At 44.4% G+C, this 12,530-nt stretch overlaps 1 pseudogene; it reads right to left on the reverse strand.

The window, feature by feature from the left end:
* The window catches only part of LOC141765183 (NACHT, LRR and PYD domains-containing protein 3-like), a 29,404-nt pseudogene that overhangs the window by 4,646 nt on the left and 12,228 nt on the right, over positions 1–12,530 (reverse strand).

Consider the following 12,530-nt stretch of genomic DNA (forward strand, 5'->3'; position numbering starts at 1 on the left):
TTGACTCACATCAGGTTGTATTCTGAAGCTCCCAGGTTCACAGTGGGCACTGTAACTTTGACCAAAGTTGAGAAGACAGTCGGCAGGGTTCGGGATGTACTTAGCACCTTCTTGTTGGGCCTTAACCTTAAGAAACAGAACATTTTTAATATGCCGTTAATGCTCATATTGCTGATTGTATTTATAGAGTACACTTAAAAACAACCAATGTTGACCAAAGTGCCTCACAGAGCGATGAGAATTAGAATCAAATAAAACACAGAAATAATTAAGAGGATGCAAGTAAATTAATAAAAGTGTAGAATAAATAATTCTGGATTAAAATCCCTAAAACATGACAGCATTGCACAGAAGTCAAATAAATAAAACTAAAGACATAAATAAAAACAGAGTGTGACCAGTCTTCAAGGTGACTACTGACAGACTAAAGGAAAGAGACGGGTCTTAAGACAGGTTTGAAGTTATCACTGGAGGAGGGAGATGTAATGGTGAGGGGGAAACTGTTCCTCCATTCAGGACCAACAACCAAAAGAGCCCAATCAGCCCGGGATTCTAACTGGGAGCGGTGAGTCAGCAGATCTGAGGGGTCTGGAGGTGGAATAGGGGACCTGGTTTCAGTCCATGCAGAGCTTTAAAAACAAATCAAAGAACCTTAAAACCAACTCTGTCCTTCACTGGTAACCAGTGAATAGAAGCCAACACACCAGTGCAGGGAGATGTGGTCTCTCTTCCTGCTGCCAGTAATGAGTCATTTTAAACCAGACAGGCTGTCTGGCTGGAACTTTGTGAGATCTTTGGTTGATCAGATTTTAAACTAGAATCAAAGATAACAAAGATAAACCCAGATTTCTTGGGTGGGAATTTACATTTGATGACAGAGGCCTAAGAGTGTTGATTGTGGTGTCTGCAGGGCCAAAGATAAGGACCTCAGTTTGATTCTGGTTTAGTCGCAGGAATCTTTTTGCCACGGAGCATTTTGCATCCTTAATGCACTTCACTAGGGAGTAAAAACAGCACGGGTCACCAGGTTCCAGTGGGACGTACAGCTGGGTGATGAAAATAAAATAGGGCCTAATATGGAACCTTGTGGTTCTCCGTATGAGATGGTGCAGAGGGAGAGGACACTTCATGCTGGCCCACACTAACAGATGTTTCAGATCTTACCAGATGTGTAAAATGTGAGAGAGCCCTCACATAACCACATGTTGTGTTAAATTGAACAGGTTAGTTCCTGTAGTGTTTGGAGAGAAACAGCAACAGCACACACTAACACATTCATTCATCAACAACAACTAAACACAGAAATCTCTCTAAATCTCTGAGATCAGACGAGACTTTAGTGTAAACCAACATGGCCGACGACGGGCAGGAAGAATCAGTGATGTTAGTTTTTACTTCGTAGTGAACATTGAGGAAGGATGGACGGATGAAGACACGGAGACACGTTAAATTAAACACTAATCAACATGTTGGTCCTCCATCTCTGAGCTCCATCTCACCACTACTTTATGCTCCACGTTTAGCATTAGCTCGTGCATTAGCTCGTTTATTAGCCGCGGCCGCCATGACGCCGACGGTTGTCCTTCCTTCTTCAGTCAGCTTGGTTCTCTATTGGCTGTCGTTCTTTCCCACGTGACTGCGTCATCGGCTGTCCTCGGGGTTCCCCTCACACAACAGGAGATCCCATCACAGATATTCAACATGTTTAATATTTACCATTTGAAACCGGTGTGACCAGGATGGACTTCAGAGCCGATCGGGGGATGTAAAGAACACTCTGAATATACCTCACACCACAGGAACATCTGGAAAGATCATCTTTACAAGCATCAATCAATCAGGGCTTTGCTGACGATGGTCAGGAGGAATCAGGACTAAACTCAGCTGATTCATGTGTAGTGTGGACCCGGCATCAATCAGTTCTAAAGGCTGATCTGTCTTGGGGGGTAGGAGGACAACCACTGAAGAGCATGTCCCTCTTATCCAACACCACTGATGCAACAAGTGTGTCGCAGCCGTGTGCATCACTTTTTAGTGTCCCCTGGAAACAGTTTCCCTCGTCGTCTGTGCTTCTTGCAGCAGGTTTCTGTATTTGGTTGTTTCCCTATTTGCAGGATTTGTTGTCACGTTGGTGAAGATGTTTTCTTAATTTGCTTGTAAAACACAATTAAATTTAGTCTACTTGCTTGTGTTTTTTAAAAGTTCTAGTTTGTTGAGCTCTCAAGGCCACCGTACCTTTAGACCACTGTTTAGTATTTACACCACCTGGTGGAAGGATCACGAATGACAATGGCAGACAGAAAGGCAGCGCCGAGAGCAAAACACAGAAAGAAAAACTAAAAACGAAAACACAATCTTACCACAGCATGAGGTTCATAAATAAAAGGAGCAATGTGTGACTGACAGGAATCATCTTTGTGGAAATAGCTGAGTTCTGGCTGATGATGAGCACATATGACAGAGGGCTTTACCTTGGTTACATCGACGTTGCTGTTCAGCAGAAAGACATCGAGTACTCGATGTCTACTGTTGGGAGGTCGGAGGAACAGCAGGACTTGGCCATTTATCGGCCATATCTTGTTCCGAATCTTTTTCCAGATCAGGCCGAAGGCAGAGAGGTGAGAGATCTTCACAACCACATGAGTGTCTGTAATCTCCAGCGGCTCCAAGATGCTCATTTCATCATCAGAGATGTGAGCGACAGACAACAGGCCATCACAGAGCAATGCTGTGAAAGCAAAGAGCTGTTCAACTTTTGTTTTAATGCTAACAAGTTGATCTACCCAATTCATTTCTTGCCACTTCACCTCTATTCTTTACCTCCTATTTTTTAATTCATTATTATTTTACTGTTCCAAGTGTGATCTGTGTTGTGCATAAAATCCATTACATTTATATATAGATATATATAGATATATATTCACACGTCACCTAATGCAGCTAATCTCAACAAAGTTCACATTAATAAACATTTTTGCAATTTTACTATTAATGTTTAACAATGTCTTTACCTTCCTTTGTGTCACAGTGTTGGAGGTGGAGCTGACGGAGAGCAGCATCCTCAGAACACTTGATGTTGAACAGCGGCCCTGCAGCCATTTTGCCAGCTGATTGGAGGAAGCTCTCATCCCATTGGACGGTCCTGTACAGTAGCTCCGCCTCCTGAGCCATGACAAACACCAGTCCAGTCAAAGCACACTGGAACACACCTGGACCAGGACACCTGAAGCTGCAGGACAAAGAGGGCCAAACTGATATAACCAGCATTTATTGGCCTGTTAGTCTCTCTCTTTTAGTCGAGGCCTCAGCAAGGAAACGAGGTTGGTTGGGATATGACATGCTTTCTTTAAAGTTGGTGGGACATATCACCACCATCCACATCTTTATCTGTGCTTATAAACTGGAGCCAAACAGCTCCCCCCCCCCGCTCACCTCTTGACCCCTACTGAAGTAGGGCTGAAGGTTTTGCCCTTTTGAAAAAAATTCTAAAATGTTGGGCACCCTGGACTTCTAACCCCCAAAAGGCACAACTAGACCACACTGTCAACCACCACACCAAGTTTGAAGTTCATAAGTTAAATAGTTTCAGAGTTCTGCTCCGGAAACAAAAGTGAAACGGACAGAAGGACGGACGGAAGGACGGACGGACACGCGGAGCGCTATATAACCCCGACTACGTTGTCGCGGGGGTATAATAAAGACAATATTACAATATTGGTATGTATGTCCATATATCAAGCATATGCAAATTCACATATAAACTAGTCAAAATAATCTTCAATGCAAACTGAGCCTCAACACAAATTATTACTATATATTAGGGCTGTCAATCCATTAGAATATTTAATTATGATTAATCGCAAATTAATCGCACATTTTGTATCTGTTCAAAATGAACCTTAAAGGGAGATTTGTCAAGTATTTAATACTCTTATCAACATGGGAGTGGACAAATATGCTGCTTTATGTAAATGTATTTTCATTCACATATCTGGAGGTCAGAGGTCAAGGGACCTCTTTGAAAATGGACATGACAGTTTTTCATCGCCAAAATGTAGCATAAGTTTGGAGTGTTATTTAACCTCCTTCATGACCTGGTTGGTACCGATGGATTCATCAGGTTTTATAGTTTCATACGATACCAGTATCTTCACTCTAGCTTTAAAACAGAGCCCACTACAACCTCCGAAAGATCGATTGTATTAATGCGTTAAAGAAATTAGTAGCGTTGAAACGGTTTTGCGTTAACTTTGACAGCCCTACTACATATTATTCTTTCTTTGTGGGGATTTTTAGTTCTCTATATCTATAGAATATAATATGCCTTTGGGTTGAAAATATTCAGATATACCAACTTGCTGTTCAATGTGCCTTACATTAGATCATGTTCTATATACAGCAAGGCCTCGTCTATTACAGGGTTCCTACACATTTTACATTTCAAAGACTTCCAGACTTCTCCGTAGATTTTTCAGACCATATTTGACTTTGTGACTCGGGGTTCAGAGGACACTGTGACAAGACTACAGTGCTTCAGTGAAAGCTGAAAGAAGGCTGAAACAGTCACACACACCACAACATTGCTAAGTGGTATAATGAAGTGTATTTTATTTATCTATTATATTCTGAGAGCTATTTATACATCACTGCCCCATCTAGATGAATATATCTGACTTTTGAGGATTCCGTTAAATTAATAAGTCTTCGTAGTACAGGCCTCTGCTGATTGCATTCACGCTTCAAAAATCATAAAGTGGTGTTCATTCTGGAGATTATCTTGCTGAACAAAACGTGTCAGTATCATAAACGTGTGTTTGCCACACAGCTGATTTTCTGCAATAATCCAAAACCCAACGGAACAATCCCATTGGCTGTTAGTGGAGGGAACCAGAGTGATGCTAACTTCCTGTTGGCCTACAGAAATACGTCATCCCTGCAGCGCTCTACTGGTGTTGTTCATTCCTTATTAAACTCTCATCATTTGTAACCTTCAACTTTGTGAAGGATTCAGTGGGAGGAAGACGTGGGGACACGGTGTCCTGATAAGGTTTAGAAGAAGGCTTCAGATAGGGTACATTCCTCTTTAATCTCCTGACGACATACAATTATCCAGGTCAAAGGTTTCACATCGTCTCCACTGGTCTAAAGTAAAGCTAGCCAAGTCCATGTCTGGTGTGGATCCTGTGTGTGACCGATGCAGGCTAGCACCAGCCACCCTGTCACACTGAGTTGGTTTTGTCCAAAACTAAATATAGTTTCTGGCAATCAATATTACACACTCTGGGTCCAGAGTTTATACGATTACCTGTATGAAGATTCAGCTGTCTGCTCAGGTGAGAAGGATGTTGGAGCCTGGAATCAAAAAAGGAACAGAATTAGTTATTTGAATAGAAATAGCAACTTGTCTTAGTGTTTAATAAAGTGATGAAATACTAGAGCCACACTGTCAATACTCAACTCAAGCACCCTGTATGAGTCAGAGAGGAAATGACTTCAATGGAGTGACAGTGTGAGGTGTGTTAGAGAAGACTACACAGAAGGACAACTACACCAAGAACATGGCTCTCAATAATCACCATGTATTTAGCTCCTCATTTACTAACACACCAGATCCAATACCAGCACCAGTACCAGTACCAGCACCAGCACCAGCACCAGCACCAGCACCAGCACCAACACCAGCACCAGCACCAGCACCAGCACCAATAACAACACCAGCACCAGCACCAGTACCAGTACCAGTACCAACACCAGTACCAGTACCAGCACCAGCACCAGCACCAGCACCAGCACCAGCACCAGCACCAACACCAGTACCAGCACCAGCACCAGCACTAGTACCAGCATCAGCTCCAGCACCAGCACCAGCACCAATAACACCAGCACCAGCACCAGTACCAGTACCAACACCAGCACCAGCACCAGCACCAGCACCAGCACCAGCACCAGCTCCTGGACTGATGGTGGTCCTGCCAGTGACGAGAGCTCAGAGGCCAAGTTTAGTAAATAAATGATAGTTCAGTGATCTTCACTCCACACTATTAACTTCTGCAGGTGAATGCAGTCTAAGTCATTAAATGAATGTCTGCCTGCAGGTGTAATACACTACAGTTCTTCAGTGGTAGATCCTTGATAAATGTCCAAGTAAAGTCATCCATGGTTTAAACTGGAGGATTTCACACCGTTCAACTGCTCCTTTCTCACCTTTTTGTCGTCCTCAGGTAGCTTTATTCCCTCATTCAGTTTGACATCTGAGTCACCTGAAAGTGAAAGAGAATATTGATGAATATTGTTCAAATAGACGTGATCTTAACATCTGGAACAAAGATGGAACTGAGTAACAGTTTTGTTGTACAATGAGGACATTCTCATTTTAAGATCAGATGTGAATGTACAATAGTTTGATGAATGGGGGAAGTTGTTTCAATACTCACATTCTTTGTGTCTGGCCGCTGTGTAGACCTCCATGTTGATCCTGTAGAGATCAACACAGACCCACAAGTTATAGAACAAGTTTAAAATAATTGTCCGTTCTTTGAGTTAGCATCAATCTTTCAGAATTAAATGCTTCTCATCATATCTGCACTATGAAGACTACAACTGACTGCTGATAATCATGTTCTGTGCCTACATTAAAGGAAAGAACTAGTCATTAGTCTCGATCCAACACACATCAAAAGAAAACACAACTAACTACACTTTTCACTCGACTGTAAATTCACACGTCTGTAACAACATTGCTGACTGACTGTAAAATGTTGCTTTGCATTATCAGGTGGCTTTTTATTGTTTGTGGAAGAATGAAAGAATGCAGAGAAGAAAAGAAACACAGGATGTGGGGGGGGGGGGGGGCAGTAGCTCAGTCTGACGGCTCTGGAACCGGAGGGTCACCGGTTCCTGTCGGGGGGCCCCGGACCCCCAAACTGCTCCCTGGGCGCTGTATAGTAGCTGCCCACTGCCCCTAATACTAGGATGGGTAGATGCAGAAGGTAACTTCACTGGGTGCTGTGCTGTGTTCAATGTACTGAGTGACAATAACAATTACACATTTACACATGAAAAAGAGGAGAAACTGCACTCAGTGGGAGAAATCCCTGATTTCTTGTGCCAGGTGAAGCTTCCTCTGCAGAGTGACAGTTCTCACCCAACAGAGCAGGAACCCAAGACTCGGTTCCCAGTAGAGATACTTTGAATCCCAGTAGAAGGACCTCTGGTAATTTGGCTGTGAGGGTTCTCATCCTTGTTGCTGCACTAGCAACTCTTAAGCTTTGTTTGTACTGACGTGAGACGCCGTGGCGAGGGCCTGCGTAGATGGCGAGCACGCTACGAGAATACACAGAGCGTTGTTCGCTGCAGTATGCTCCGAAACGCCAGGAGGCGTACAAACAAGATATCAAGTGGATCCGCAAGAAGCCAACGAGTGGTACCGGAGAGGAGAGTAGGTTGCCTGGCAACAGTAGTAAACACCGAAGTACGTACCGCCAAACATTACATCTGTGTACTGTAATTATTACTGTGACCTCCTGACCTCCAAGTCTAAACTACTTCCTGTCTCTCTGTGCTTCCCCTCGGGTCGCCGCTCTTTACATCAGACCTTTTTATCTTTAACAAAACGATCTCTCAGATTCTTTCACAGCCTGCAGCAGAAAACCTCTTTTTACCCAGAGTGAGGAATATTTCATTATTATAATATTTAATGACATGTGACTGTCCCTGTGGTCATGTGACTGTCCCTGTGGTCATGTGACTGTCCCTGTTGTCATGTGACTGTCCCTGTAGTCATGTGACTGTCCCCGTGGTCATGTGACTGTCCCTGTTGTCATATGACTGTCCCTGTAGTCATGTCACTGTCCCTGTGGTCATGTCACTGTCCCCGTGGTCATGTGACTGTCCCTGTAGTCATGTCACTGTCCCTGTGGTCATGTCACTGTCCCCGTGGTCATGTGACTGTCCCTATGGACATGTGACTGTCCCTGTGGTCATGTGACTGTCCCTATGGACATGTGACTGTCCTCGTGGTCATGTGACTGTCCCTATGGACATGTGACTGTCCCTATGGACATGTGACTGTCCCTGTAGTCATGTCACTGTCCCTGTGGTCATGTCACTGTCCCCGTGGTCATGTGACTGTCCCTATGGACATGTGACTGTCCCCGTGGTCATTTGACTGTCCTCCCTATGGACATGTGACTGTCCCTATGGACATGTGACTGTCCCTATGGACATGTGACTGTCCCAGTGGTCATGTGACTGTCTCCGTGGTCATGTGACTGTCCCTGTGGTCATGTGACTGTCTCCGTGGTCATGTGACTGTCCCCTTGGTCATGTGACTGTCTCCGTGGTCATGTGACTGTCTCCGTGGTCATGTGACTGTCCCTGTGGTCATGTCACTGTCCCTGTGGTCATGTCACTGTCCCCGTGGTCATGTGACTGTCCCTATGGACATGTGACTGTCCCTGTGGTCATGTGACTGTCCCTATGGACATGTGACTGTCCTCGTGGTCATGTGACTGTCCCTATGGACATGTGACTGTCCCTATGGACATGTGACTGTCCCTGTAGTCATGTCACTGTCCCTGTGGTCATGTCACTGTCCCCGTGGTCATGTGACTGTCCCTATGGACATGTGACTGTCCCTGTGGTCATGTGACCGTCCCTGTGATCATGTAACCGTCCCTGTGGTCATGTGACCGTCCCTGTGGTCATGTGACCGTCCCTGTTGTCATGTGACCGTCCCTGTGGTCATGTCACTGTCCCTGTGGTCATGTCACTGTCCCCGTGGTCATGTGACTGTCCCTATGGACATGTGACTGTCCCTATGGACATGTGACTGTCCCAGTGGTCATGTGACTGTCTCCGTGGTCATGTGACTGTCCCTGTGGTCATGTGACTGTCTCCGTGGTCATGTGACTGTCTCCGTGGTCATGTGACTGTCCCTGTGGTCATGTGACTGTCTCCGTGTTCATGTGACTGTCCCCTCGGTCATGTGACTGTCTCCGTGGTCATGTGACTGTCCCTGTGGTCATGTGACTGTCCCTGTGGTCATGTGACTGTCCCCTTGGTCATGTGACTGTCTCCGTGGTCATGTGACTGTCCCTGTGGTCATGTGACTGTCCCCGTGGTCATGTGACTGTACCCGTGGTCATGTGACTGTCCCTGTGGTCATGTGACTGTCCCTGTGGTCATGTGACTGTCCCTGTGGTCATGTGACTGTCCCTGTGGTCATATGACTGTCTCTGTGGTCATGTGACTGTCCCCGTGGTCATGTGACTGTCCCCGTGGTCATGTGACTGTCCCTGTGGTCATATGACTGTCTCTGTAGTCATGTGACTGTCTCCGTGGTCATATGACTGTCTCTGTGGTCATGTGACTGTCCCCGTGGTCATGTGACTGTCCCCGTGGTCATGTGACTGTCCCTGTGGTCATGTGACTGTCATGTCACTGTCCCCGTGGTCATGTGACTGTCCCTGTGGTCATGTGACTGTCCCCGTGGTCATGTGACTGTCCCTGTGGTCATGTGACTGTCCCCGTGGTCATGTGACTGTCCCCGTGGTCATGTGACTGTCCCTGTGGTCATGTGACTGTCCCCGTGGTCATGTGACTGTCCCTGTGGTCATGTGACTGTCATGTCACTGTCCCCGTGGTCATGTGACTGTCTCTGTGGTCATGTGACTGTCTCTGTGGTCATGTGACTGTCTCTGTAGTCATGTGACTGTCTCCGTGGTCATGTGACTGTCCCTGTGGTCATGTGACTGTCCCTGTGGTCATGTGACTGTCCCTGTGGTCATGTGACTGTCCCCGTGGTCATGTGACTGTCCCTGTGGTCATGTGACTGTCATGTCACTGTCCCCGTGGTCATGTGACTGTCTCTGTGGTCATGTGACTGTCTCTGTGGTCATGTGACTGTCTCTGTAGTCATGTGACTGTCTCCGTGGTCATGTGACTGTCTCCGTGGTCATGTGACTGTCTCTGTGGTCATGTGACTGTCCCCGTGGTCAGCGCGTAATAACAGAAATTCAGAGGTGCGCGACCAAGCGCCGCGTCAACTCCAGGAACCTTCTCGCACCACGCGAAAGGCGTGATGACGTGATTTTCTGCCGCCCACCTCACGCCGGCTTCACTACGGCGAGCATAAACCAGGCTTTACTGGTTGGTTGTCCACACAGTGGAGCTGCAGGGATACCCCACGGGAGAAACACACTGACTGTTGAGTGGTTATTGCAATACTGCTGGAACCAGCATGGACCGACTCCGACCCTCTACTGACCTCAGAGTCTCCAGTCTACAGTGTGGACTCTCCAGAAAACCAGACAGGAGCTTCACTCCTGAATCCTTCAGCTCGTTTCCACCCAGATCCAGCTCTCTCAGATGGGAGGGGTTGGACTTCAGAGCTGAGGCCAGAGAAGCACAGCTGATCTCTGACAACCAGCACCACTTCAATCTGAATAAAGAATAAATGATGTAAGTTTAGAAGACAACGTTACAGCTTGAAATCATTCAATGTTTAATAATGTGTTCAGAGCTGAAGAAGGTTTAGAACGTAGAAGTTTAGAAAATGTAAACTCCAAACACCTGAAGCCAACATGCAGGTTAAAAACTGTCAAATACAAACAGTGAAACAGAGCTCTCATTGTTAGAAAGGCCTGGACTGTAATAGGACTATGATAAGGCAAAGTTCATCATTTGTTTTGTATGAATGTTCCTACTGTTTATTAGATGTATAATAATTGTTTGACTTAATGTCTGGGTATCATCGGATAATCCGTAATTCCTTTGGAATTCAAAAACGAAAAAACGTTTTTTTTTATTTTTTTCGTTTTAAACCAAAAACGAAAAATTGGTGCTCTGCTCGTTTTTTGTTTCCAAACGAAAAATAGAAAAAAACTAATTAAAAAAACGATCCGATTTTAGTTTCTTCAAGTTTCTTTCTGTCATTTTCTCTTTTGAATCGAAGAGCGGAGAACGGCAGCCACGTGACCCGGAAGTGAAGCAAACATGTCAAAATAAAAGCCAAGAAGATAGTTTGGTCATTCTATAAAAGTGTAACATTATTTAAGCACAGGATCAAAGTAACAGTAGAAGATAAATAGAATAAATAAATACATACTGTACCTAAAAAAGACTCATTAATTATATATCCTAGACACATGCACTGTGCCAAAATCATGGAAATTCTCAATAATTAGGCCTGTGCTAAAAAAGCCAGGTGCAAGTAAGCCAAATGATCTGTGGCCCATCGCAATAACCTCCATATTGTGTAAAACCATGGAACGAGTTCTTGCCAGCCACCTGACCAGCACAGTGGCTACTAAGCTAGATCTGCTCCAGTTTGCTTAAATAAGAGCGACAGAGTCCCAGACGACGCTGTGCTGACTCTGCTTAACACCGTCACTAAACACCTGATGCATCCTAAAGGTTATGCCAGAGCTTTATTTGTGGATTTTAGCTCAGCTTTTAACTCAATGAAGACGCATATTCTCCTGAAAAGAATGAATCGTGCTGCACAAAACAACATTTGATCACAGAGCCAGTTTCACTTGATGGCCAACATGTTGAAACTGTGGAACACTTTAAATACCTCGGTACAGTCCTGGACACCCAGGTGAGCTTCTCTGAAAATACAGAGTATATCTTCAAGAGATGCTCACAGCGACTTTATCTTCTAAGGAAACTCAGTGGCCTACTAAATCGGATCGTTTTTTTAATTTGTTTTTTTCGTTTTTCGTTTGGAAACAAAAAACAAACAGAGCACCACGAGATTCCATTTTTCGTTTGTGGTTTAAAACGGAAAAAACGAAAAACCCACGTGACTTCCGTTCTTCAATTCAAAACGAGTAATGAGAAAAGGAATTCGCAAAAACAAAAAAAACGGCCCGGTTTGGGTTCGTTTTTCATTTTTTGATTCAGAAACGAAAAAATAAAAAAAACGTTTTTTCCTTTCTGAATTCCAAAGGAAAAACGGATTATCCGATGATACCCAGACCGAAACAGAGCTCTCATTGTTAGAAAGGTCTGGACTGTAATAGGACTATGATAATGCAAAGTTCATAATTTGTTTTGTATGAATGTTCCTAATGTTTATTAGGTGTATAATCATTTTATGACTTAATTGGTCTGGGTATCATCGGATAATCCGTAATTCCTTTTGAATTCAAAAACGAAAAAACTTTTTTTTTTGTTTTTCGTTTTTCGTTTCAGAAAAAGAACGGATCCAACCCGGGCCGTTTTTGTTTTTTGCGAATTCCTTTTATCATCATTCATTTTTGACCGAAGAACAGGAGACACGTGGGTTTCTTGTTTTTTCGTTTTAAACCAAAAACGAAAAATGGAATCACGTTGGTCTGGGTATCATCGGATAATCCGTAATTCCTTTGGAATATCAATAACATGCTGCTGATCTCAGTCAAGTCTGGAATTAGAGGATCAATATCAAATCAGACTTGTTGGACTTCATTACTTCATTTATTACATGGCCTTCTTCTCACTGTATCTGGGAGCTTAGCAGGTTTATGTCATTTACAGGAAAGGTC

The sequence above is a fragment of the Sebastes fasciatus genome, chromosome 3 (assembly GCF_043250625.1).
Source record: "Sebastes fasciatus isolate fSebFas1 chromosome 3, fSebFas1.pri, whole genome shotgun sequence".
Lineage (NCBI taxonomy): Eukaryota > Metazoa > Chordata > Actinopteri > Perciformes > Sebastidae > Sebastes > Sebastes fasciatus.